The sequence below is a fragment of the Mastomys coucha genome, unplaced genomic scaffold, assembly GCF_008632895.1.
Source record: "Mastomys coucha isolate ucsf_1 unplaced genomic scaffold, UCSF_Mcou_1 pScaffold14, whole genome shotgun sequence".
Taxonomy (NCBI): domain Eukaryota; kingdom Metazoa; phylum Chordata; class Mammalia; order Rodentia; family Muridae; genus Mastomys; species Mastomys coucha.
In genome coordinates, this window is record NW_022196896.1 from 52,526,215 (window position 1) to 52,553,604 (window position 27,390).

A 27,390-nucleotide genomic window follows, 5' to 3' on the forward strand; every position below is an offset into this window, starting at 1 on the left:
TAGTGGGAAGGACTAGGTGCTAGTGGGAAGGACTAGGTGCTAGTGGGAGGGACTAGGTGCTAGTGGGAGGGACTAGAACTTTTGCCAGACGGGGCCCAGCAGAAGGAAGGAAGAGCTCCAAGTGCCCACCTTTAAGGGGAACACAAGGGTCCTGGAGAGTTATATGCTGGCTATGAGGACTGACTGTCTGCCAGAGACATGAGTTCAGTTCCCAGTGACTCTCAACCTCTAGTAACTCTAGTTCCAGAGAGTCTTATGTCTTCTTCTAGCTTCTGTTGACACCTGCATACATATGGCATCCACTCTCACAGACACCACACACACACACACACACACACACACACACACACACACACACACACAAATAAAAGGAAATCTTAACAAAAGTGTCATAGGTATCCCAGCCCCATTCAGCCTCCTCCGTGGCTCCCAGCTGCCATGAGGTGAGCGTCTCCTCTGCAGTGCATTCCCTGCCACCAGGCTCTGCTTCACCACAGGCCCAGCATAAACAACGCACCAGGTACCTTTCGAAAACGTGAGCTAAGATAAAGCTCACCTCGTTTGAAATCGGTTTTATTTCGCACAGTTAGTCATGTGACAGAGCTAAACAACGTATCTATTCATAGAATATACAAAGGAGACGTTATCCTGGAATATTGAAATAATTCTCTTTCTCTAAGATGGGAAGCAAGGGGTTGTAGTTTAGCTGGTAGAGTGCAGACCTAGTGTGCATGAAGACCAGGGTTCAATTCCCAGCACTGCATAAACTGAAGTTGGTGGTGCACACCTGTAATCCCAGCACTGGTGAACACAGAAAGATCTGAAATTCAAGGTCATGTTTAGCTAAATCATTAATTTAAAGACAACCTGAAATACTTAGAGAGAGAGAGAGAAAGAGAGAGAGAGAGAGAGAGAGAAATGAGTACCTATTATCATCATTTTTATTTAATATTTATGAGAAAGAGAGACCAGGAAGAAACAAATTGCTAAAATGTCAATTGCTTTTCACAGGCCATAAGAGAAAGGGCTTCTAATGACATTATTTTTAATAGCAACAAAGATATAATTATATACATAAAAATCAAAACATGCCAAAACACTAGGAAAGAAAATTATAGATTTTTACTTCAAATGTAAAGGAAAATATATATGACTACATAGAAAGACAATATTTGTAAATTGTCTTTGCCAATTGACAAACTGCAATTACAGTCATGATCCAAACAGCACTTTCCTAAGTCTTAAAAAAAAAATGTCTAATTTCTATGGAAAAGCAAGCCACTAAGGGAAGATCAGGTGGGTGAATTAGTTCTAAAAGACATGAAGATTCATCATGAAGCTAATAAGGTTAAAATTAAAGTGGGATAGAGTTGGAACAAACACAGACATGTTGGTCATTAGAGGGAACTGAGAGCCCAGGGCAGACATGTCTGAGGAATTGAATTGACCACAGAAATATTGCCGGATTGGAGGGGAAAGGACAAAGTATTTAATAAATTGCACAGTTAAGAAGCAGTGGGTGGACTAGTCATTCATAAAGTACACGCAAAACTAGATTCCTACCCCACACTATATAAAAACATCATTAAAGACTTAACACAAAAGGCAGAACTATAAAACTTTTATAAAGTAAAAAATCTGCCTTTCATTTCTGGGCAGGGAGGGGATTTCATAAGTAACCACAAAACGTATAAAGTTCAAGACCAGGCTATTACACAGATTTAAAATTAAGAACCATCCATAGAAAATTACCAACCACAAAGGCAGGGGAAAGATGGAGCTGGAAAGGATGTTGGCAGCACTTACAAGCCACAAGAATGACACTGGGACATTTTTCTTCCACTTGAAAAAAAGGAAAAATGAAACCTAATCCCAGATAAGATGGCAGACAAGAAACTACCTCCACAGACCCATCACAATAAAAGGAAGACAGACTTTATTCATTCCCAAAGGTAACAATAGGGTACCTGAAAACCACAGAGAAAAAGGCAGATGGTCCTTTAAAAAAGGCAAGCTGGGCTGAACACAGGGCGAGCATGATGGGACATGCAGCTTGACTGTGGAGGATAGCAAGCAGAAGCCACACCTGAAACCCAAGGAAGGAGAAAGAGGGTCCTGGCGAGAAGAGACTGTTGGTCCTATCCTCAGGGTAAGCCCAGATCAATAACCCTCAAGTCTAATTGCACATAGGCATGTGTTTGATTTTGTAGTTGATATTCATTGGTATGGGTTTAAAGACAGTGCTTCCATCTAGCAGAGGATTTTGGTGAGAAAGAATCCTATTTTGTTACTCTGTATGACTCAGAGGGAAAGGGTGAGCCTCATTCTGAAGGGAACCTATGCTTTATGACTGAAATACACCGAGGAACTAAAATAAGGGAACACCCACAAGTCAGAGAGCCTGAATTGAACCTGCCCCAACCCTAGAATAAGAGGCATCGCTCAAGGCAGTGATGAAGAGAGGTGGACAAATGAGAAGATGCAGAGGGCAGAAGCCTCAGCTCAGAAAGTGACGTGCCCGAGGCCAGGTAGCCCTGCCACCAGTGGCTAATAGCAGATCTCACTGAGGGATAGTAACCCTGGGCTTGACCACCAGGAACCTGGGTCAATTTCTGGAGCTACTTATTGGCCACTCATGGCTCTAGAGCAGAACACACTGAACAGGCTACCTTACACCCGCAGTTGTATCCCTACGGCATGTGATTAATATTCAGGAGACCTTAACCAGCACAATGCTGGCTCTCAGGATTCCTTAGGTGCCTGTAATTCTTTATACAGGGCTGAGGCCTCGTGAACTGACTTTTTTAGGTCATCCATGTTTAGGTCATGTTTAAGAAGTCATATTGGTAAGACCTCATGGTTGAAACTACACAGTTCTAGGAGATCCAAGCTCACAGCAAGCTTCTGGTTTCTGCTTCTCTTAAATCTTTCTTCCACATCTTCTGCAATGATCCCAGAGCCTTAGGTATAAGAGTTGTGTTATAAATGTATCCACTGAGGGCTGAAGTCCACAATGCTGCATTTTGACTGGTTGTGGTTTTCTGAAATGGACTCTGTTTACTTCAAAGAGAAATTGCATTTATGAGGGATCAGGATTATACTTGCCTGTGGGTATAAAGACAAATACTTAGAATATACTTTGGGGATGTGCTGGTTTAGCAAAGTGACAGTTGCTTAATTAATAATGGTCAGTCTTGAAAACATATAGGGTGACATTATACAGACTGGGCAGGTTGTATTTATGTATGTAGAAATACACACACACACAACACACACACATAACAACAATTAAAGAAAAAGTGAATAAATTTAAAAGAGAACAATGGGTGCATGGGAGGAGTTAGGGGAAAGTAAGAGAAAATGATGCAGTTATAGTACAGTCTGAGAAAGTTCTTAAAATTTAAAAATACAGTGTCAGGTCCTCTGCCTAGAGAGATCTCAGTGCTGGGATCACTTGCTCCTCTGCCAGCCAGAACCTTAGCCACCCATGGAGTGCTGGGAAGTCAGAGAACTGGTCCTACCGAGACTACAATACTATATTTGGCCAGCAGAGGGCTGTGGTGCACAAAAAAGGGAAGCTACTAAAGTGGGGCTAGCTCTGGTGGACAGCAGACACTTGCCTTACACAGGCTCAGCAGCAGCATAGAGCACAAGCAAGACACATAGGTGCAGCTGACTGCCCCCGTTTGTATAACCAAAATGCCTTAAGTTTCAGGAAACCACAAAGAGTACCCCCAAGAGTTTATTTATTTATTTGTTTGTTTGTTTATGCTTTTACTTTCTCCTATATACTTTTGTTTTGTTTTTGTTTTTTTGTTTGTTTGTTTCAGTACTTTTACTATTTTTAGCAGTATTTTCATTTCTTATTGGCTTCAAAAATATGGCTCGGGGCCAGCAGAATGGGTCAGTGTATTAAGGAACTGGCCTCTAAGCCTGACCACCTAAGTTCAATCCCTAGGAATCCAGTCAGTCGAAGGAGAGAGATGATTCTTGCAAATTACCTTCTGATCTCTACACACATGCTAACTACAAATTAATGACTGTAACCAAAACATGTAAGCATATCTGGTCTTATTTAATACATTCTCCTGAACTATTGCAAGCTAAGATCCTAGACACAAGCAGCTTGAGTCCAACAAAAACACCTGGTGCACAGGTACACGCAGCACCTCAGACACTGAAATCTACCTAGGAAGCATGGGACCGCCCAGCACGCTCAGGAAAGTGTCTGCTCGTCTGGTGTCACCCCATGCGGGGGCCTAGAAAACTCCTTCTGGAGGGCTGGCTCCCAGGGCCACCAACAGAAGTTCATCCTTAGTCCCTACAGAGACACCACCACCCACCTAAGCTGACAGATCTGAACAGGATACACTTCCCAGCAGAATTAAAATCCACAAACAGCTAAAGGGACAGAGGAACATTGTCTGAAGCTATTAGCAGCCAAGAGACATTGGCTCGTGACAGAATACCTCTTCTTTCTCTTTATTTCACTTGTTTATCTTTTTATCTTCACTCCTGCATAACTGTTTAGTTGTTTTGTTTCAGTCCTCGTATCTCGTGATAAGGTTTCGTGGGTGTTGCGTTTCAGCACTCACTCTACCGAGTTCTCTCTACTATTTCCCAATGCCTATCACCTGTGTAATTTCCCTCACTCTTGCTCTCCTTTCCGTGTCTCTCCCCATCCTATACACCTCTTTTCTAAGACTTACTTTTATTATTATCTTAACTATGTATCCATGTGTGGGTGCCTGTTTACTTCAGAAGGTGTCCTATCCCCTGGAACTGGAGTTCCAGGTGGTTGTCAGCCTCCTGACAGGGATGCTGGGAACCAAACTCAGGTCCTCTGTTAGAGCATCACTAACTCTTAACCATTGTCTTGGTTAGAATTGCTATTGGTGTGACAAAACACCTTGTGGAGGAAAGGGTTTGTTTAGCTTACATATCCGGAATCACCGTCTACTGAGTGAAGCCAAGGCAGGAACCCAAACCAGGCAGGAACATGGAGGGATGCTGTTGACTGGCATGCTCATCCTGCCTTGATCAGCCTGCTTTCTTACAGAATCCAGCCCAGGCTGACACCACCCCATCGATCACTAATTAAGAAAATGTCCTGCAGGCTTGCCTGCCTATAGCCCAATCCTATGGAGGCAGTTTCTTAGTTGAGTTTCCTTTTTATCAGATGACTGACTTTAGCTGGTGTCAAGCTGACATTGAAAACAAGCCAGAAAACCCCTGAGCCATCTCTCAAGCCCTCAGTATACCCATATCATAATTTTCAATAGCTTTCATAACCTTTAAGCTCCAGTTGCCCTAGCAGTATCTCAATGCTCCACCTTTCTACTTACATCCCCTCCACTATTTCGGTCCTAACCAATTCCTGGTCTTACTCAACTTGTTCTTTCTCCATTCTACCTCACTCTGCACTCTGTACAGCCTGAGATACTGACCTAAGTGGGGCTTAGAAGGGATGGAAAGTTAGCAAATATATAGGGAAAAAAAAGTTAGGATCAGGTAAGTTAGGCTCTCGACGAGAATCACCGTATACCTGAAACCTGGCATGATAATCATATACAGCTGGATGGGGAAGCAGGGTCATTGCATACAGCTGAACTCAGAAGGCAAGCTATTACATACAGCTAAACAAAGAGGCATGGTTATTATATTCGCTGAACAAGAAGGTAGGGTTAGCTAACCTCTGTAGGAGCATCCTCTGTAGCGGATGTGGAGGTAGCTGCAGTAAACGTTTCCTTCACGCACTATTACGATTTGGACATGGATCAGAAGAAGGCTTTACCATCCCTCTGACCTCACCAAGGGAAGGCTTCACTGCTCTTATGGTCAGAGGGGTTGAGTCCTTGACATGGCTGTACCCATATTGACAGTATACATTCGCTCAGCAGTTTCTCCCACAGTAACTAATATCCTAGGATAATCCAATCTGTGTTTGTTCCTATCACTCCTGAAATACTAGAGTTTAAGGGAAAGTTGTTTGGGGATCACTATTTCTTTGTTTCTTGATGCCACCAATTGTTTAGGCAGTCACTGTTCTCAGAGTGAACTAAAGGCCAGGGCTAGAGGTCTTCACCTTTCATTCTAAACTCCCGTGTCTCTCATTCATTTTGTACATGTGAGCCCATGACTTGTTTTTTTCTTAAATTAAATTTTCACAAATAAAGCAGTCACTGCTTATGGTAAACCCAATAGCCTAAAATCAGTGGATCAGTAGAGAGTAGACTTTATACTGGTTCTCAGAGTCAGACCAGGCAGAGGAATGTAAGAAAACTTGCACACAAATGTGACTGTATGCACCAGGTCTGTAACTAGAGGAGCCCAGGAGAGCCGGATACTCTTCCTCAATCAAGGTAAAAAGTGGCGACCAGGTGGTCTGACCCTGGACACCAGCCCCATCCACTCCCATCAGCAGCAGAGAGCTGTCATTTGTTTCCAGGATGAAGCAGAGGCAATTGCAAAGCTAAGTGTGGTCAAACAGAAGACCTAGAAGAGCAGCGTGAAGGGAACATGAAAGAAGCAACTTCACCATTGCTGTCTGCAGACACAGATCTGCTTTACCCAAACAGGGCCTATTAGGCAATTTACGAGGCCCAGTGCAAGAACACACGGGGTCTCCTGCTCAGAAAATCAGGGAAATGTCCCATTAGCAGATGTGATGTCAAGCACAGGACTATTTTTAAACTATCAGCATGAAATTTAAAACTCACCTCTATATTGCATATTAAATACAGTTAGCTCACAAAAGCGGTAATATTTATACAATTCATATGTTGAAGTCCACACACACACATATATATTTGATTCTTACCAGAACAGTAGAAATAGCACACAGAACTGACTGTTTCATGCTTTGTAGCACGCACTCATTTTGCCAGCACGCTTCGCCTACAGCTTATTGACCAGAAGAGAGAGACTGACAGGAAAAGCGTGGACCATCCTGTTCTTCCCTTTCTTTATGACATTAATGTCTCTGAGAATGGTTGGCTAATCCTGAAAAGGGGCATGAATGAGAAAGAATATGACTGGGATGCTTGATCCTTCATGATTTTTAGAAAGCCTTCGCCTCCCATCTTACACGCACACTGGTTCAAATGGAAAGCGTGGTTACACGCACACTGGTTCAAATGGAAAGTGTGGCTTTCTGGGAGTGTTAGTACTGTTGCTCTTTTATTCGTTGTTCATTCTTATTCAGTGCTTTTACAATGACTCTGGACATTTAAAGATAGATGGATGGATGGATGGATGGATGATAGATAAATAGATAAAAGGTGGATGTTTAGATAAATAGATGATATATAGATAGATGATTGATAGATGATAGATAATATATGATAGATAGATAAATAGATGATAGATAAATGATAGATGATTGATGATAGTCAGACAATAGATAGATTAATAGATGATAGATTGATAGATAGGCAATAGGTAGATAGATATTTAGATAGATAGATAGATAGATAGATAGATAGATAGATAGATCTGACTGATATCATATATACACACATATAATGGATAGATAAATAAGATGACAGGCCGGGCAGTGGTGGTGCACGCCTTTAATCCCAGCACTTGGGAGGCAGAGGCAGGTGAATTTCTGAGTTCGAGGCCAGCCTGGTCTACAGAGTGAGTTCCAGGACAGCCAGGGCTATACAGAGAAACCCTGTCTCGGGGGAAAAAAAAAAAAGATGACAGGTAGGTAGATACACACACACATACAGCATTCTTAGTTTTATAACCTTGAGAAAACCCCTGTATGCCATTCCACTAGAATCCAATGCTCAGGATACATCATAACACTATAAGGTAACATTATGGAAAGGGAGAATGGGCATGCCTATTATCCCTGCTCATAAAAGCGAGTTAAGCAATAAAACTATTAAGAATTCCATGTTGATGACAGCCACTCATTAAATCTATTGTAGGGCCCTTCTAAGCTCTAGCCCTGTGCTCCTGTACTTGTCATGTGTCCTAGAAGCCCACCCTGCATCTTGACTACTATTCAAATGAGAACTCTGCATAACTAGTCCTTTCTCACCAGTATTTTTCTTGTCTGCTTAATATCACAATAAATGCTTCTAGGGTGCATTATTAGAATCATCAGCTGAAAACATGTCTCAAAGACAAGGAATATGCTGTAAATTTTGATGTTTTTCCATGTCCTACTTTACCAGTTCATTAACAACTTGTCTCTGTGTGAGAGAACAGGACAGCCTGGTGCACACTCCGAGTAACACTGTTTCTGGATTCTTATGATTATTAATGCAGGCTATGGAAATTTCCCCTGAAGAATTGAGCGCTGAATACTTAAGTCAAGAGTTACTCTTCAGGGAATCTATTCAAACTGGATAAATTCTGGGATTAGTATGCTGTGGAAAAACAGAGGGGATTTGGGAGTGCTGTTGGTTCCCATTGTCAAAGGGAAGCTTGTCAAAACGTCTGGGTTTCTCTGCTTCATTTGTTTTGTGGGGTGCTAGAGAGCAAGTGATGGAGGAATGTGTTTCAATCATTGTGATGCGTCCACTGAGAGCTTTTCAAAACGTGTTTGTCTTCCAGTAGCCTACAAAATGAAGTTGCCTCTATTACTGAAAGCCACTAGATGCTCACAGTGGTGAGTCGGGTTTCTCTATGTTTGATAAACTGTGTGGAGTACAAATATATCTTTGTCAGTGAGTTGGGGCAAGTGTAGAGGTTTGGTAAAAGTATTTAGCATATGACCTTTATGTGATTTAAATACAAAAGGCAGGACAGAATTCTCCTAAAACATAGAACCTGCTTGGTAAATGTCATTTATTATCCTTAATAGCCATTATTTCAATTGCATGGTACGTTGTGAGGCAGCCTACATGTCACTAGTCAGTCACAGTTTACTCTTATCTTCCCAGAATCCCAGGAGAGACCTTTAAAGGAGATTCCTCCAGGCGAGTCCTTCAGACATTCCCCACTAGGCATCTCAACATTAGCTAACTGTCTCTTCAGCTTATGAAAAGGTCCACAAGATGGGCAGTCTGAGAAGTTTATTCAGGCTATAGTCCCTTTCCCAGCACAGAGGCTGCAGTAACCACCAGAGATACTCCTCTTGGAGGACTGCTCATCGCAGGCCTATGGTTTGTCTGGTCATACCAGGATTTCTTTACACTGCGAGAAGGAAGTTAAAGTCTCACTCTCCAAACTCATTAGAACATGTGTCCCCATATCCTTAGAAAAGAGTGCTAGAGCTGTTAGTATGTCCTTCATTTGAACCACAAGCCTGTCGCCGCCTTATCGACCAGCAGAAATAAGGAGGCGACCACGAACCCTTCTCCAAGCAGTTTATTCAGGAACCTTGTACTACAAAATCATTCATTCATCTTTTCTTCTTTCTTAGCTAGCTTCTACTATTACTCTCTCTCTACTATTACTTACTCTATTATTACTCTCTAGCCCCAGCCCTCACGGGTTAAATACTCTCCCTGGTCCCAATCAGCATCAGCTACGTGGCAAAGCATAATAGGCTGTAGGAAATCATGCCAGCTTGCATCACAAACTGGAGTCACTCAGCTTTTCCCAACAAGGGCTCTTTTATCACAATACTCTCCGCTCTGGCCGGAGACCAGGTGTTCAATATATATAGGATGGCAGCTGCGGCTCCCCACACAGGCCCTTGCCAGAATAGCATGCATTTTGGAAACAAAGTTACTAGGAACAGCCCTTCTACCTCTTCCTGAGAGACTAGTCTGAGAAGCTACTGTTTAAATAAATCATGGTGTACTGAATACACACAACTGCCCAATCTACAGCAACTTATCTCCATTGAATAATCATCCTAATAATTATCCTCAAAGCGAATGGGCCTCTTATTTTTATTCTTCAGTGTCTGGGATGGAGGACAAGACCCCACACACTCATCAAGGACTGCACACTGAGCTACACCCCAGCCTTATGCCCTGTTCCTTTTACCAGTTGTATATTCCCCACAGATCCTCTGCTACTCCATCTACTCCCCAGGAATGGGCCACATCTACTGTTCCCATCTCTATGCTAACACCCCAAAGCTCCCCATGTTGGTAGGGTGATAGTTTTAGATTATGAGAATTAGTTAGGTAATTTCTTTCTTTCTGGAGTTTTTTTTTTTTCTTAGAAAACTGATGAACACTGGATTTGTAAGTATGCCTTAAAGCCTGGGTTAGTTAGATTGTAAATGTTACTTTATAAATGAGTATTAAAGTGTACTAGATTTATGAGTAGACATCTAATGTTTTTTAACATTTTATTTTATTTTATTTGTGTATAAATATTTGCTTGCAGTATGTGCATGCCTGGAGCCTATGGAGGCCAGAAAAGGGTATTAGATTCACCAGAACTGGAGTCACCTGATATGGACACTCTGGGGTCCTCTAGAAGAGCAGCAAGTGCTCTTAGCCTCTGACTCACCTCTGCAGCCCCTAAAGCATTGCTGTTGCTGTTGTTGATGTATTTAGCAAGCCTTTCTTACAAGCTTTTCACACATTAGCTCATTCACTCCTCACATCCTTAATAGTATTTCCAGGTAAAAGAAACTGAAATGCAGCACTTAGCTGAGGATAATATTGACACCAACACATGTCTCTGAAGATTAAGCAATTTAATGACTATGTGTCCAAGAACATGTGAACAGCCCCAGGCTATTCATGTAGTGAGTATCAAAGTTAAAACTCAAACACAGAGATCTGCTTGAGTCAGAGCTGCAGAGTGTTTGCATTCATCATTTTAATTAAATTGGTGAATCTTAAGACCCAGATAACCCCTGAAGTCACCTCTGAAAACTGTCCTCTAGGTCCCGGAAACCAGAAAGCACAGTGGCATCGTTGGCCTCATTAGCACAGTAGAAACTTAATCAAGACTTAAAGCCATTAGGAAAGTATGCCAGTAGTCCAAGTGATGGACTTTAAAACCTGAAGGTAAGGCCAGGGCAGTGAACATTCTAACAACTGACAGAGGCAATATTTTCAGTCTGTCTAGCTTGAACGCCAAGTGTCTCAACCATGTGATGGAAAGTGTCTTACTATCTTGCAACTCAATGTGGCACAGACCCACGCCACTTAGTGTCCCTTGATAACTTACTTGACATGTAATGTCAAAGGTAAATCAAGATTGAGGAGCATTTGATGATTAGCCATACAGATGGCCTTCACTGTGCTGGAAGATGCTTCACACACTGCTGGAAGTCATCAGTACATCAGTACAGCTCTGAACTACAATAATGACTTCACAGGTAAGATGTACCCATTGGCGCAGTAGTGGTACAACTGTTAAAGGAGTAAACAACTGCTTTCTGGTTTGAGGTGTGCTGCATAGGAAAAAAAAATCTATGCCTGGCTCTATAAATCTAGTCAAGAGTCCATGGCTGGAGGAGGTCACAGTCCCTAGAGCTGGAGAGACAGAGAATGCAGTAGCTGCCCAATCCAGGGAGATCAGCCCTCCTGATCCAGTACCACAGGCCTAAAAGTTCTGTAGAAGTGGGTGGTATTTGGAGCACAGTGAGAGGCAGAGGAGGCTGGATTTTTATGTCAGTGGGGCATAGCAATACCAACAGCAACAGACAGGCACTCAGAAGCAAGTCTTGCTTTGCCTTCTTTCTTCCCTTTCATTCAGGCTGCCAGACGGAAGATGCTCTGTCACTGAGGCCAGCTGATGTCCTCAGGAACACAAATCCTTTTCCCAGACATCTTTTAACCTAGATCGAATAAGACTGAATGTTGGAGTTTAAGGACTACTAAAGGTGAGCTAGATCCCATCATGGTGCACTGTAATTACATGTAACAATTCTATCTCCTTGACGAGGAGCGCCTGACACATAAGGAAACTGGCATATTTGTCTTAGGTTCTCCAGTGTCTAAAACATGAAAACAATCTACGAACCACATCTCCAAATAAAATAATAAACAACACTGGAAGTGATGGAGAGATGGCAGCCAAAGGATACAAATTTCAGATGGGATAATAAGTTATAGATATATGTTGAACAACATGGGGACTGTGATTAATAATGTATTGTGTACCTGAAACTTACTAAGAGATCTTAAATGCACTTACTGAAAGAAATTATGAGTACATGAGCTAATGGGTATATTAGTTTCCTGGGTTGTAACCGTTTTATAATAAATGGCTATCAGAGCACCACATCGTATATATAGGTATATACATATATATGAATTTGACAATTATAATCAATAAATCTGGTGAAAAACAAAATAAATGACAAATGTTGGCATGGATGTAAGGAAAGAGCAGTACTTACTTAATCCCTGTTGGTGGGTGTGCAAACAGGTACAGCCACTATGCAAATCAGTGTGTAGGTTTCTCAGAAAGCTAGAAGTAGATCTTCCATATAGTTTAGCTCTATCACTCTGTGGGATATACTTTAAGGACACTATATCCTATTCTAGAGATACCTGCTCATTCATGTCCACTGGCGCTTTATTGACCATAGCCAGGAAAGGGAAATGGCTAAGTAAGCATATACCAGCTGAGTAACAGATAATGAATACATGGTACATTTATACAACGCAATTTTATTCATCTGTTAAGACAAAAACAAAATTATGTATTTATGCACTCGTAGGCAAATAGGTAGAGCTGGAGACAATCATTCAGAGTGAGATAACCAGCTAGGGCTACTACTGCTGTGATGATGCACAGTGATCGAAAGCAGCTTGGAGTGGTGGGGGGAGGAAGGTTCTATTTGACTTACATAGCCTCAATCACAGTCCACTGATGGAAGGCACTCTATCCAGGCAGGAACTTGGAGGCAGGAGCTGATGCAGAGGTCATGATGGGTACCGCTTACTGGCTTGCTCCTCATGGCTTGTTCAGCATGCCTTCTTATAAAAGCCAAGACCACTAGCCCAGGGATGTCACCACCCACATGAGTCTCTAAGAAAATGCCCTACAACCCCATTTTATGGAGGTATTTTCTTCAATTGAGGTTCCTTCCTCTCAGATATCTCTAGATTGTATCAAGTTGACATAAAACTAGACATGACATGACTCACATGTAAATGTTAGCTTTGAATCCTTAGACATGTGTGTTTCACCTGAAATACTCACAGAGATCACTTTACAATAAAAAAAAAAAAAGAAAAAAAAAACTTTTTAAAACTATGCCGAGTTGCTGTTGCCTGCGGGTTTATTTTTTCCTAGCCCTTACCAGTACACTAGGTAAACAAAATTATGACTAGGTACATAGCTCAATGGTGAAATTGAAGGAGCGTAGATATGGGAAGACCCTTGGGTCAGGTCCCTGCAGAGGGGCAGGGGCTGATGTTCTTCTCCTTCCTCCAGTTGACCAGATTCCTGAAAGATGTCAACCTTTTCCCCGCAGTCAGTTGGTGGAATAGCTAATCTTGTGTGATAGAGTGTGAAATCCAGGCAGGCACTATCCAACATCAATTCTGCCCTTGACTGGACCCCCATGAAGTAAGCTTTCAGGAACCTGGCCTTGATTCAAATCCTAAAGGACTATATAGTCATTAATTTAAAATTGCTGGGTTAAAGGATAATTTTCATAAGAAAACCACACTGAAGGTCCACATAATTAGTATCAGTAAAAATAATCCCACTAAAACAAAGGGAGATAAGAAAGCCAAAAGCTGAGAATGTCTGAGTGTTGTGTCTCTCTTCAGAAATATTCCTCAGGACTTACTGGTATTTTAATGTAGCTTTAACATGTATTTATATAAAATTAGAGAAACCTTGATTCCAGGTTTTGGCAATGTGCTTGCGTCAGTAACATATGAAACCAAGTATTTCCTAGAAACCAAAGGACAGCAACTGAATGTCTGTCCCCTTGTAAAATGTCTGGCTCTAGCAATCACTTGATAAACATCTGTCAATTATTGATTTCCTTCTTGACTCCAATAATTACATTTTTAGTTAAATAAAAGAAGTCTCATGGTATGTAAGTGTGCAGCTTTCAAATGCTTCTTATGAGAGGAGAATTAATGGCTCCCCTCATTTTGAACTACAGAATGCAAATGAGTTTCAGGTTTTGTTTAAAATTCTCCAGTCTCCTCCAGCCAAACCCTCTGAGAGCTTAGGGTCTCCCATCTCTTAATGATCTGCTTGCTGAAGCCAGGGACACAGTCGCTAGTGGTTAACTTCCCAGCACACTGATTGTTAGTAGTTACAATGGACACACCGCTCTCTGGCTGAGATGGCACTGGGAAATCGATGGCTCTTTGTTGATTAATAACTGATTTCCCCACTGAGCAAAATGTGCTGATCGATGCTTGCTCCTGTGGATTCAGCCTCTCTACTCTGCCTGCCCCAATCATAGACGTACTGATCACACCACAGAAGCAGTTCCTGTATCGGGCCCACACTTTCTGTTGTCCAGAATGGGTCCAGGGTACCCTATAGTGAGCAAGATGGTTGAGCCATACCCCAGATTTGGCTTTCAAATGTTAGAGCCTGTTCTCTCTGCACTGCCCCTCTCTCCTGTCCACTAGATGGTGCTGTAAACCCATGTTTGTAACACTTCACTGGGCTTGGGGAAAGATGGCTGGAAAAAAAAAAAAAAGATAGACAGGTAAGATGCTACAGAATGCTTGAAATTTGTGAAACTCAATCCTTTACCCATTCTGTTCTGTGCACACATCTTAGCGAGCACTTGAATGAATGGCCCATCCAAATGAATGAACAAGCACAGCTTTCCCAGCTAGCTACTGCCCCTGGCGGCCTGGAGTATCCATGATTTCAGGACAAGCCCCTATTGGTACTTCTGTTTTAAATTAAAGCAGCTGTTCATCCAGTGAATAATAATAATATGCTCCCCCAATAGATAGACTCTATGAGCCGGAGTAAGCCTGTGATCTCCCAAGAAACCACTCAGTAAAATCAACAGCTTGTCATAAGCCAGATTCATTAATTGTACTCCAATCCCAATACCCAAAATCGAGAGTGAGATTTTTGCCACTGAGGCTCTGTTCCCAGACTTTGATGTTGGAGGTCAAAGTCATGGAAGAACCCAAGTCACAGAAGGAAAGCTTGATGCCCCCTTTGACTATGAAAGAACTTCCTTTCTAGTTATTTCTATAGGAATCCCAGCGCTGGGGCTCCAAGGGGAAGTGTGCAGTCACTGTGGCTCCTATGGAGAGCAGCCTGAAGCCTCTTTGATAAGGAGGCTAATTCTGTTGTTCTGTTATGTTTTGGTTTGTTTCCCTTCGTGGCCCCGAGGGCCTCGCAGCAGCAACATAAATCAAACAGATTTGCCTTGGAGGCAGCCATCAGCCTCTTGTTCCTGTGACAAAATGGATTTAACCTCGTTTGTGACCGACCACCCCCTTTTCACTGATTTTGGATTGTTTGCTTAACTTGCTTTGGGAAGGAGTATCAATAATTCAGCATTAGCCAGTTGGCATGTCACCCTGACAGATGGAAACAGCGACAGTCCTATCGATTCGCTCCCTCTTGGGGGCACTGATGAAATCCTCCCCACCCCCACCACCAGGCCTTGTCTGTGGATTAGCGAGAGGAGGAGAAAAGCCATTCCAACAGTCACTAAAGCCCATCCAAAACCTCTGACTACAGCCAAATATGCAAATTTTCTGGGATGTTTTCACATCAGGGAAACCGGAAGAATGAAGGAGGCAAGGAATAAGGGATTAGCAGTTCACCTCTGCAAACTGAGCACCACAGGAGCAGGTAGGAGGTGACCCAGAAAAGAGTTGAACCAGGAATCAGCATCCTGCTTCTGATATAACATCTCCAGTACCCCAGAAAGTGTGTGTGTGTGTGTGTGCGCGCGCGTGTGCGTGTGTGTGTGTGTGTGTGCATGTGTGCGTGTGTGTGTGTGTGTGTGTGCGCGTGTGCGTGTGCGTGTGTGTGTGTGTGTGTGTGTGTGTGTGTGTGTGCATGTGCACCTGTGTATCTGTGTATGTGCATATCTGTGTGTCTATGTATCAGTGTGTCTGTATATCTGTGTGTGTATATATACAATGTGTATGTATATACAATGTAAGTGTGTTCTGTCTCTGTGTGGATGTGTGTGTCTGTATCTGTTTTATACGTGTGGTGTGTGTCTCTCTTTGTGTCTGTGTGGATGTGTGTGTCTGTGTATATACCTGTGTATTCATATGTGTGTGTCTGTGTAGCTATTTGTGTATCCATGCATGTGTATATGTGTATCTGTGGGGGGTATCTGTGTATCTGTATGTGTGTTATGTGTCCATGTATCCATATGTGTATATGTGTACTGTGCATGTGACAGACAGAAGAAGAGAAGGGGAAAGGAGTTGAGAAAGCTGGAGAGTTAAACTGTGTGCCACACTCAGTGAGATTATTGACTTTCTCCAGTGAGTCCTGTGTTTCTCGGCTGCTGCCTCTCAGCAAAGCCCAGAAAAGTGAAGAACTGCAGATCCAGCCCCAGAATCCTAACTGGTGGTCCCAGGCCTCAGTCAAAGGGCTCACATCACAAATCCGTGGCCCATAGCTAGCTAAAACAAACCAATTCCACTTTATGTTGCATCTGCCTTCGAATTCATAGAAACCAGAGCACAGCAGAGTCTGCAGGCTAGGCATTCAGCAAGACTGTTGACTGACTTCCAGCGCCTCTCCTTACCATTAAATTCCCAAACAAGTAAACAGCTGAACTTTGATACCCTAATGGTAGGAGAACACCAGAATACAGCGAGGGAGCAGAAATACTGGAGAGCAGAAGTGGCCCTGGATCGCTGCACAGCCAGCAGAAGGAAAAATGGCTGCCCTCCATCTTGGCTTCCTCCAGTCAAACCCACCTGAAACCAGGAAAAAAAAGTGTTTCCCTATAAAGAAGAGAGAAAGAAGAGCCTGCCTTCTTAAATTGCAGGTCATGACTCTACATGGAGTCGTTGAACTAAATGGGGTCATGGAAACTGGTAACAATAACAGGCTTTGGACCCCCAGGGTGACTAAAATCTAAGTCAGAATCAAATGCATGATGAGTTGGAGACGTTTCTGGCAGCAGTCTCGTGTGTTGACTCGTGTGAGGTGCAGTGTGCACACCAGCACACCCTGCAGCCCATACCTCAGCTCAGACTCCACACTATTTTGTGGTATAAATTTCAATCTTTTCGTTGTGCGTGTTCAATTCTGCTCTTATAGACACCCAATCGCTAAACTACCAAATGCAAAGACAATATCTTCCTATTGTCATTCTGCATCATTTAACTATTAGCATAAATTTGGATTATATTAGCATGTTGGAGTTTTAAAAGTTGCTGCTCACGTTGCTAACTTGGGTGTTATTTCTAAATGAATTTCGACTTGAGATTAGGACAAGACTTCCAACAATCTCTGAGATAGCTTTAAATATTGACCAAGCCAGCTCAGTCAGGTCTCAAGGGAGGGAGGGAGGATTGAAAAGACAAAGACAATTAGACAAACATTATAACATGACTCCAGCCAGTACAGAGGCCGAAGCAACTTTAGTCTTTCCCAGTCTGCTTTTATATCACTCTAGGTATATCCAAAAAACATGGTCAGTTCTTAGATCAAAAGACAAAGTAATCAAGCGCAGTAGTAAACATACACAAAGATCACACAAGATAGTGATTAAGGTAGTAAGCAAAGAGATCACATAAGGTAGTAATTCAGCAAAATAGTAAACAAAGCCCCGTGGTCACTGTTTCTAATATTCTTATCTGAGCTTACTTCCTTGTCTGAGCCCAGTGACAAATGCCAAATTCCTAGAAGTGGCACCAAAAACTCTCAACAAAATATACTTCTGTAATTTCATACCGGGTCCTTATGGCAAGCAGTGAGTTCAGCATGGACAATTATAAAACCAAGGTACCAATCAACTCCAATATGCATTGAAGATGCTCACATATATCCTGTAGTGTCAAATACTCAACCAAGACTTAGTTCTGTGTGTAAAAATCAATAAGAACATATGTTTCACTAGTGCACAGTTTGGCTTTCATCTCTGATGAGTGGGGAAATTACAAACAGGACAAAGAATTGCCTTAAAATATTTATGATTTATTATCAGCAAATATTTGATTCTCTATAGCATTTTGTGTCTATGTGGCCATGGAAGCAAAACTGTTTAAGAAGCTTTGAACAAGAGGACACCAGAATCCTGTTCCCTCCCTCCCCATCAAAAGCACTGATCCTCACAAGCTTTGTAATTGGAAGACCTTCCATCCTCAAGCTCTGAACCCACTCCCTGATGAACCATCCCCAAAATGAAGAAGTCTGACACTGAGGGTCTTCTGTAGCCACAGGTGCTCTGTTGAAGATGGTGGTGCAATGTTCAGAGGTTGCTGTTGAACAAGTGATTTAATCCACTCCCCAGAGAGTCAGCAACTTAGACTGTGGGGCCTCCCCAGTTCCAGACAGGTGGGGCCCTATGCCCGTTCTATCTAGGGAGTGGAGTGTGATTCCTTGTGAATGAAGCATCATGCCTACAATGCCCTGGAAACTGCAGCTGCAAAGGTTGGTGAGATCTCTAAGTCCTTGAGGGTAGGAAGGGCTGAGAGGCTGAGGGAATGGGATAGTACACAGTATCTAAGAAGGTTTCAGTTCCACATGGTTCACCATCATAGCACCATGGACCATGGAAGATAGATAGATAGATAGATAGATAGATAGATAGATAGATAGATAGATAGATAGATAGATAATGTAAGTAGGTAGATAGATAGATAGATAGGAAGGCTGCACAGAACATCAGCTCCTGTAGAGGTGGCTCATAGAAGGAGGAGATAGGAAATGTCATTGAACCCTCATCTGAGATTCTGGCTATTCCTTCCTCTATCTTATGGCCAATGTATATAATTCTGCCTGGATTGTACTCAACCTTGTGGTCTTGGAGGTGCTATAATATACAAGCTGCAGAAAGTTAATTGAAGAAGAGCCTCCCTTTGTGTAGCTATGAGGAAATTGTCATCCACATGTGAGTGAGACTTTCATCATACAGCTGTTTCAGAGTGGTTCCCCTAAGGAACGCCTTACCTGTGCTGTTAGTAGGTTCATTATTTGGTTGCCAAACTTGCTTTTTGGAACAATGCACTTTAGTTTGGTTTTGGGGCCCGATAAAGAAGTGATAGACACTTGGTTGTATCTCCCCAGGAAGATTTCTAAAATGTCACTGCTTTGTTCCCCACACCCTGGGTACCAAGTCACAGTATCTTTTTATTCCTGGTTCCTTGATGCTGCTGCAGCTGGTATCACAGAGCCTCCACTAGCATCCCTCCATACCATTTAAGTATCTAAAGCCATGTAAGAACGGGTCCTTATATCCCAGAGCCTGACGAGCCACTCTGTCCTTCTGATTCCAGGGCCGAGTGTTGATATATCTTGTGTCTAGAATTAGAGCTACATTTCAGCTCCTTACATGTAAGCCATTAAAGTGTAACTTGGAGAAAAAACTTTGGCTTAGTTGGGAAACTGGATCTCCGGTGCCTTAAAGCATGAAGCCGCACTTCAACTTCCAAGTCCTGCAGTAGTTTTGTAAGACTCAAAGCACAGATGTCTGACTCAAAGCCACTCGGAGCAACTGTGTCATGCTTCGAGCTGCTGCTGTGATGCTGTGTGAGCTTCACTGGAGGAGACACCTTCAGCTAATACTCACTGCAAGAAGACAGAGTGAGCATCTCTCTAAAACCTTGCTGTAAAAGTCACTGTCACAGATTCCTGTAGCCTAGGTCCCTGACACATCCTTGATCATCACTAAGGATCACACACACAAGCCTATACACTCATGAGTGGCTGTATTTATTGCATTCTGCAAACCATCACCCATAGACCCATACACAAGTATATGCTTCATCTCACAATATTTAAAATGTTAGATTTGGAAACTGTAGCCCAGTACGTAGACAGTAGGCATCAGCGCAGCGCCTCTAAAGCCATGGAAAAGCAAAGAAGCATTTTGCCAGTTAAGAAAAACAATAATTCTACAACTGTCCCCACAAATGGAACTTATGTTTTACCTGGAAAGGAAATCCAAGTAAAGCTCTTGAGGAAACTTGACAAAATATAAGAGAGCACAAGTAACTGATTGAATGAAATCAAGGAACAATTCACAATCTGTGTGAGAAATTCCACAGACAGCGATCATTAACAAGAACCAAACAGCGATCATGGAGCTAAAATTTTAATCAAGAAAAAATTTTAAAGGCAAATGAGAGCTTTAGTAGCTGTTCCATATGGGCTAGAGAGTGATTTATGATGGCCATGTTTTCTGTTTTGAATGAGTTTGGTAAATATCTAGTGAGTGGAAGTAAAAGGATAAATAGCAAAACATAGCTGACAAACAGAACATAGATATACATAGACAAACAGCTCAGATAGATAGATAGATAAATAGATAGATAGATAGATAGATAGATAGATAGATAGATAGATAGACAGACAGACAAATGATAGATAGATGATGATAGATACATAGATGATAGATAGATGATTGATAGGTGATAGACATATAGATACATGATAAATAGACTGATGATAGAGAGATACATAGATGATAGATAATTGATAAATAGATGATAGATAAACAGATAGAAGACAGACAGACAGACAGACAGACAGACAGACAGATAGCTCGCTCCAGCAGAACTCCAAGAGTAAGAAGCCCCTTTCAGGCAGAGGCTGGAGTTCCCAGCAGGAAAGTCTAGGACAGAGCAGTGAGGCTTCCAAGTCAAAGAACGAAGAGCAACAGGTGGGAAGAATATCATCAAATAAAGCACTCAGAACCAACTGGGGAAATGGAGGCAACCAGCAGAAATTCCTGAATGAGCTTTCTTTCCATGGTTCAGAGTCACGTGGTGGAACTTCCCACCACAAGCACTTGTAAACAGACAAGGATAAACAAAAGTAACATCTGTTGGGATCTGTTGAAAGTGGTCCTCTTTCTAGCTATTCTTAAGGGCACAATGTTTTCACTCTTGAGCTGCTTGGGGTAGGGCAGCCTAGCCCCAGACAAAGGGTCTTGGGATTTACCAAGATGGGATGTAACTTGGGACAATCACCTTGGGTCTAAAATGGGACAGGTGCAGTCCTGCTTCTACATCCAGCTTCTAAGTGAGCTTAAACAGCACACGACACTTTATCAATATAATGTATGTGACAGCCCCAGAGAAGACCAAATAAAAGAAAAACATCTTTGAACCTGAATATTAGGTACCTTGAAATTACTCTGTTGGTGGGGGGTGGAGGGGAGAAAAGGAGAAGACGGAGTAAAGACGGCCTACAGAATTATGAGTACTGGTCAGTGAGCAAAGCTTTGCATCATGGGATTTCCAAAAGAAGGGACAGAGAAAGAAAGGAGTAGAAAAGTTATTTAATGAAATAATTCCTGAAAATTCTCCATGCCTTGGGAAAAGCGTAAACATCCAGATCCATGAAAGAGACAGTTCCTAAATATAGTCAGCACAGAGATGTCATTTCTAAAGCACTTTTAAATTAACTCGGGGGAGGGGCTGTGAAGATGGTTGAATGCCTAAGAGCACCTGTCACTCTTGCAGAGGTCCTGAGTACCCACACAGTAGCTTACAATGATGTATAACTCTAGTTCCAGGGGACTCACCACCCTCTTACAACTTCCACAAGCACCAGACGCATGCTCTACATAAATACATACAGGCAAAACACTAACACACTTTTTTTTCTAATTAACAGTTAATTGTTAAGAAGAATTTTTAAAGAAGGAAAAGAGAAGGCAATTTCCAATAGGATACACTGAATTTTTCAGAAGAGATCTTGTAGACCAGGAGAGACTAGATAACACATCCAACATGCTTTTGAATGTTTGATATCAACAAAAGATATCAGGATACTCTACCCAGCAAAGCCTTACTTCCAAAATGAAGAATAGAATCTTTATAAAAAAGAGGGAGAAGCTGAGGTAATTCTTTCATTGCCACTAGAATTCCCTTGCAAGAAATGCTTAGGGAAGTCTTAAAAAGACAAGGAATGACAATTGTTATCATATACATATATATATATATACAGAAAACCCACTGATGTGAACCTAGAATATTTCATTGCGATGATAGTAGTCTCCTAGCATATGAAGGCTAAAAGCCAAAACAGTGAAGAATAGCTAAAGCTGTAGTGATTCATTAAAGAATATATAATATAGAGAGGGCCATAACTGTAATCATTGGCATTAACAGTAGACCATAAGAATGGGATGCTTTATATAAGCATTGTGTAAACAGTAAACAAAATCCTCAGCAGAGCCAAATAGGAAAAGAAGGACAGTTTTCAAGTTAGCATTACAGATAACTAGCAAATCCTGAAGTAAAAAAACCATGAAGAAACTAATATTATAATCGCAATAGTAAATCCTTACCTACTAATAATAATAATGTTGAAAGGATTAAACTCTCCAACCAAAACTCACTGGCCAAATGGATTAAAAAAAGCAAAATCCCACTGTAAGCTATTTTAGGGATGACAGGAGCGGAAGGTGAAAGAATGGAGAAAAATAGCCCCTGGCAACCAAAGAAGATGACAGGGATCTACACCTACACTTGACCAAACAAGCTTCAACTCTGGCAACTTTATAAGAGCCAGAGAAGGTCAGTCACTAAGAGTAAAAAGATTGGCTTACCAAGAGGCTGTAACTCTCAGATATTCATGGGTACTTAATGCCGCAGACCTAAATGGATAAAACAAATACTAATGAACACAAACGAGAGATGGAGAATGGCACAGTAGTAGGGTAAATTCGATACCCCACTTTCTACAATGGGTGTGCCCATCAACCAGCCAGAAATTCACAATGCCACACTGCATTAAAGTCCGCTTGTGACTAAGTGCACTTTAAAGTCCACCTGTGACTAAGTGCACTCAACAAACATGCAGAACTCTCCATCCAACAGCAGCAGAATGCACACTTTTATCCAGTGCTCACTAAACCGTGTCTGCAACAAACCGTATGTTTACCACTAGACACATCTTTCTTCCCCCACCCAAACCCTACAAACTGTAAGATTGAAATCAGGTCCAGTGCCACTTCAGAACATAATGATATAAAACTACGAACTAAGAACACCAGTAACTGGAGACACTTTGAAAGGTTCTCATTTATATGGACACCAAAGAACATGTGCCCAAGCACCCAATGCACCTCAAAATAAATCATCAATGGAAACGGAAACCTCAATATCAAGACCCATGGGGTGTGACAGAGTGCTTTCAAGAAGAAAGCTTAGGGGCAAAAAGATGCTCATTTTAAAAGAAAGTGAAAGAAGGAAAAAAGAATGACTAGAGAGAGGAAGAGAGAGGGAGGGAGGGAGAGAGGGAGGGAGAGAAGGTAAAGGGGAGAGAGAGGGAGGGATGGAGGGAAAGAGGGAGGGAGAGATGGAGGGAGAGAGGATGGAAGGGAGAGAGAGAGGGAGGGATGGAGGGAAAGAGGGAGGGATGGAGGGTACATAAGAAGAGGGAAGAAGAGCCATATCACTAATGGTTTAACATCACATCTCAAAGAACTATAAAATAAGAAAAACAAACACAAACTTGCATGACAAGAAAATAGAAACACTGACAATGACTACAGAAAACATTAAAACCACAAAAGAAGCAGTCAAAACTAGAAGTTATTTAATTTTTTTGGAAGAATAAACAAAATAGACAAATAGCTCTTCCAAGAAAAAAGGAGGGGTTCAAATAGATAAAAATCAAAAGTTAAATTGAAGGCATTACTACAGATGTCACATAAATGAAAAAAGGATCCCAGGGGATGGTCAGGAAAAAAATATATACAACAAATGGGAAAACCTACGAGAATACATAAAACCCCAGAAAAATACATTCATATCAAAAACAGAGGCAATGCCTGAGTAGATCAATAACAACTAAAATGCCCAGAGACGTGAACATGATTTTAACATCTGCAAATTCTTCCAAAAAAGTAAAGCTTAGAAGAGATACTTGAAACCACTTTGAGGAGGCCAACGGCCCCCTCATACCTAACTGACATGAAAGAAAATCTTAAGGGAAAGAAACCAGGGCTGGGAAGATGGCTTTGGGGCTTTCTATGCAGCCAGGAGGACATAAGAAGTCAGCTCCCTAAAACCTACATAAATACCAAAGTGGTGGGTGGGTCTGTGGCCACCACACTGGGAGAAGGAGGCAGAGACAGGTGAGTTCTGGAGATTAGCTGGCCTGGTCATCTATCCGAAAACAGCGAGTTCTAGGTTCATTGAGAGACACAAAGCATATACAGTCGGAGACACATAAATAAAAATAAATCTGTAGAATACACCCGTGTGGACTGAAGGATTGTAACAACTAAATGAATACCTTCTATTTGTGGACAGTCAGTGAGCGCTAACCTTTACCTGAGGCCACAGCTTCCATTGACTTCAAAGTCATTGCTCTTTAGTAAGGATTTCATTTAATCAGAGGCTAACCTGAGGGTCTAGGAGCTGGCTTTGGAAAGTGTAGGTGCAGAGTAACACAAAATTGGCCTCACACGTTTATGGGTGGCAAAAAGATGTGACTTTCATGGGCTCTCACTAACTATAAGTTTCCACCTTCTAAAATATATTTTAGTGCCTGTGAAAAGGTTTAATTTCAGAAACATGTTTTTATTTATTTCTAGAGACATGGAAACTGGAAATCAAGAGGTGAATTGCTTTGCTAAGTATCTGGTTGGTCTATACCCTGTAATGTATCTGATTTTTCTCCCGTTCCTGTTGGCCAATAAACTTCTATGATACTAGGATTTAGAAAACAGTCAGTTTGGCTGGGTGGCCAGGCAGTATTAATCTTCAGTCTATGTAATCTGAAGCCTGTGTGTGCCACACCCATCTGGTTTCCTTCCACATGTGCTTTTTCACCATGGCCGTGCCTCTGACCAGAGCACACATGCATCCTGCTTTCCTTCTCAGACAAACCAGGGTGTAACTAGAGGTGTTAGGGGAATGAGGTCACCACTGAAAGACGTAACGGCAGAAAACCCAGTGAATAGAATCCAGGATGTCTCTGTTAGAAAAATGTCATGCCAAGAAACGACAATGATGTCCACGTTCTGGCAAGACAAAACATGGTTCAGTCAACATGTAGATATGCTGTGTACTGGCAGATTTTGAGTGTCAAAGTGACACAAGCTGGAGTTATCACAGAGAGAGGATCCTCCTTTGAGGAAATGCCTCCATGAGATCCAGCTGTAAGGTATTTTCTCAATTAGTGATCAAGGTTGGGGGGAGGCATTGTGGGTGGTGCCATCCCGGGGCTGGTAGTCCCAGGTTCTATAAGAAAGCAAGCTGAGCAAGCTAGGGGAAGCAAGCCAGTAAGGAACATCCCTCCACGGTCTCTGCATCAGCTCCTGCTTCCTGGCCTGCTTAAAGTGCTAACTTCCTTTGGTGATGAACAGCAACATGGAAGTATAAGCTGAATAAACCCTTTCCTCCCCAACTTGCTTCTTGATCATGATGTTTTGTGTGGGAAACCTTAGCAATGGGCAACAGCAGTGGATTGTGAGACATTATGCTCTCTGCCTGTAGATTCTAGGAAGGTGAAAGCCATGAATGACACTATTCTGTAATCTGACCTCAGCTTTTTACAATGAAAACCGTTCTACCTATCTGTGTATGATGTGTCTTTCTAGTCCATACATTACTGCTGTGGCTTAGGTAAGTACTCCCCCCAAAATCCATGTATTTGCAGGGTCATGCTGTATAGAACTTGTTATCCACCCCTTCAAGGGGATTACAAAGTTCTAGTCTCTCTGTCTTCTCCTGTGTTCATGTGTATGCATTTATGTGCACGTATAGACATTGTGTGTGCACACGAGTGTTTTCTATGTGTGAAGGCTGAGATTGACATGACTGTCTGCCATGTTGCTCTCCATGTCACTATTTGAGACAATGTCTTTTGCTGACCCTAACTTCACCATGCCTTTGGCAAGACTAGCTGTCCAGTGAGTCCCAGAGAGCATCCCTGTCTCTGCCTCCATGGTATTAGGATTATAATATGCCACCATGGCCAGACTTTTATGTGGATGCTAGGGATCTAAACAGGTCCCACGCTTGCTTGGCAAACACATTGTCTGATTCATTTCATCTTCTCAGCCCCTTTGTTGTTGTTGCTGTTGTTGTTGTGCTTGTTTTGTTTTGACACTGGCTCTTAGTCTAGCTCAAGTTAGTCTGGAACACTCAGCGATCCTCCTGCCTCTGCCTCCCAAGTGCTGGGTTTGTAGACATATGTTACCACACCCAATCCTGATCTCACCAAAAAAAAAGAAAAGGGGTGTGTGTGTGAATCTGCACATGTGAGTGCAGTGTTCATGGGGGCCAGAAGAGGGCATCTTATCTCCTAGAGATGGAGTTGCAAGCAGTGTGAAGTACCTGATTTGGGTGCTGAGAACCAAATCCAGGCCCTCTGGAAGAGCAGTACTTGTTCACAGCAACTGAGCCATCTCTTCAGCCCCCCTGTCTTGTTCTCTGTCTCTAGCCTTTCTGTCTGTCTGTCTGTCTGTCTGTCTGTCTCTCTCTCTCTCTCTCTCTCTCTCTCTATCTATCTATCTATCTATCTCTCTTCCTCCCTCCATCTCTCTCTCCTGGTTTATAATGTGAACACTTGCAACACCCTCATATTCTACAGTTGCCATTGTTATTTACTCCCCCCTTCCCCCAAGAAGAGGTCTAAGAAAACAAATCTGCCTAATATTGGAGAGGATCCTCTGGGTCTATGAGCTAAATAAATCCTCATTTCTTTCAAGGTAATGGTCTAGATCATGTGACCATAGGAAGTCAGAACCGACGTTACAGTCACTGACTTGAGCTCCCCATATCATCACCTGGGAAAAGTTGTGTTTATGTCCATTCATGTGACCAGTCCAAGGAAACGCCCGCCACTTCCCCCTTGGTGTTCTTGACAGCGTGTACATGTCAATCATTTCTGGCTCGCTATTTTCAAACTTCAGAGCTTCTTGCATTGAACTGATTTGCAACCATTTACAAGCCCATACATGAACTTCTGAAACAAGTGAGCTCTGTAACCACCACTCTCACATATAAAGGAACTACTCCAGAGAAGCTGCTGTTCCTCCTCTGAAGTTTCCCTTCTCAAGAAGGAGGCTGGACCATACTACTTTGAAGAAGGTATATTTTAAGTGCTACTTTTATTCTGAGGCACTCTATATTATTGAAATGCAGATGGACTTTCAGTCAGGCCCTAAGATAAATTAGTTTCTCTGCAACCAAGGATTTTGCTGGCCTACCTGACAATTATAAACACTTAAGGCTACAGATTAGCAGGTGCATGTCGGAGGGCAATGGCAGAATATTAAAAAGAAGCATTCAGAGATGTGTCAGCAAGCGGTGTCCCAGAGAGTAATGGACAGCCCAAAGCTATTTAAGTTTCCTGTTTCTCATTCAAAGTCTTCCCTCACGAAAATGAAATGCTCACACAATCTGATCC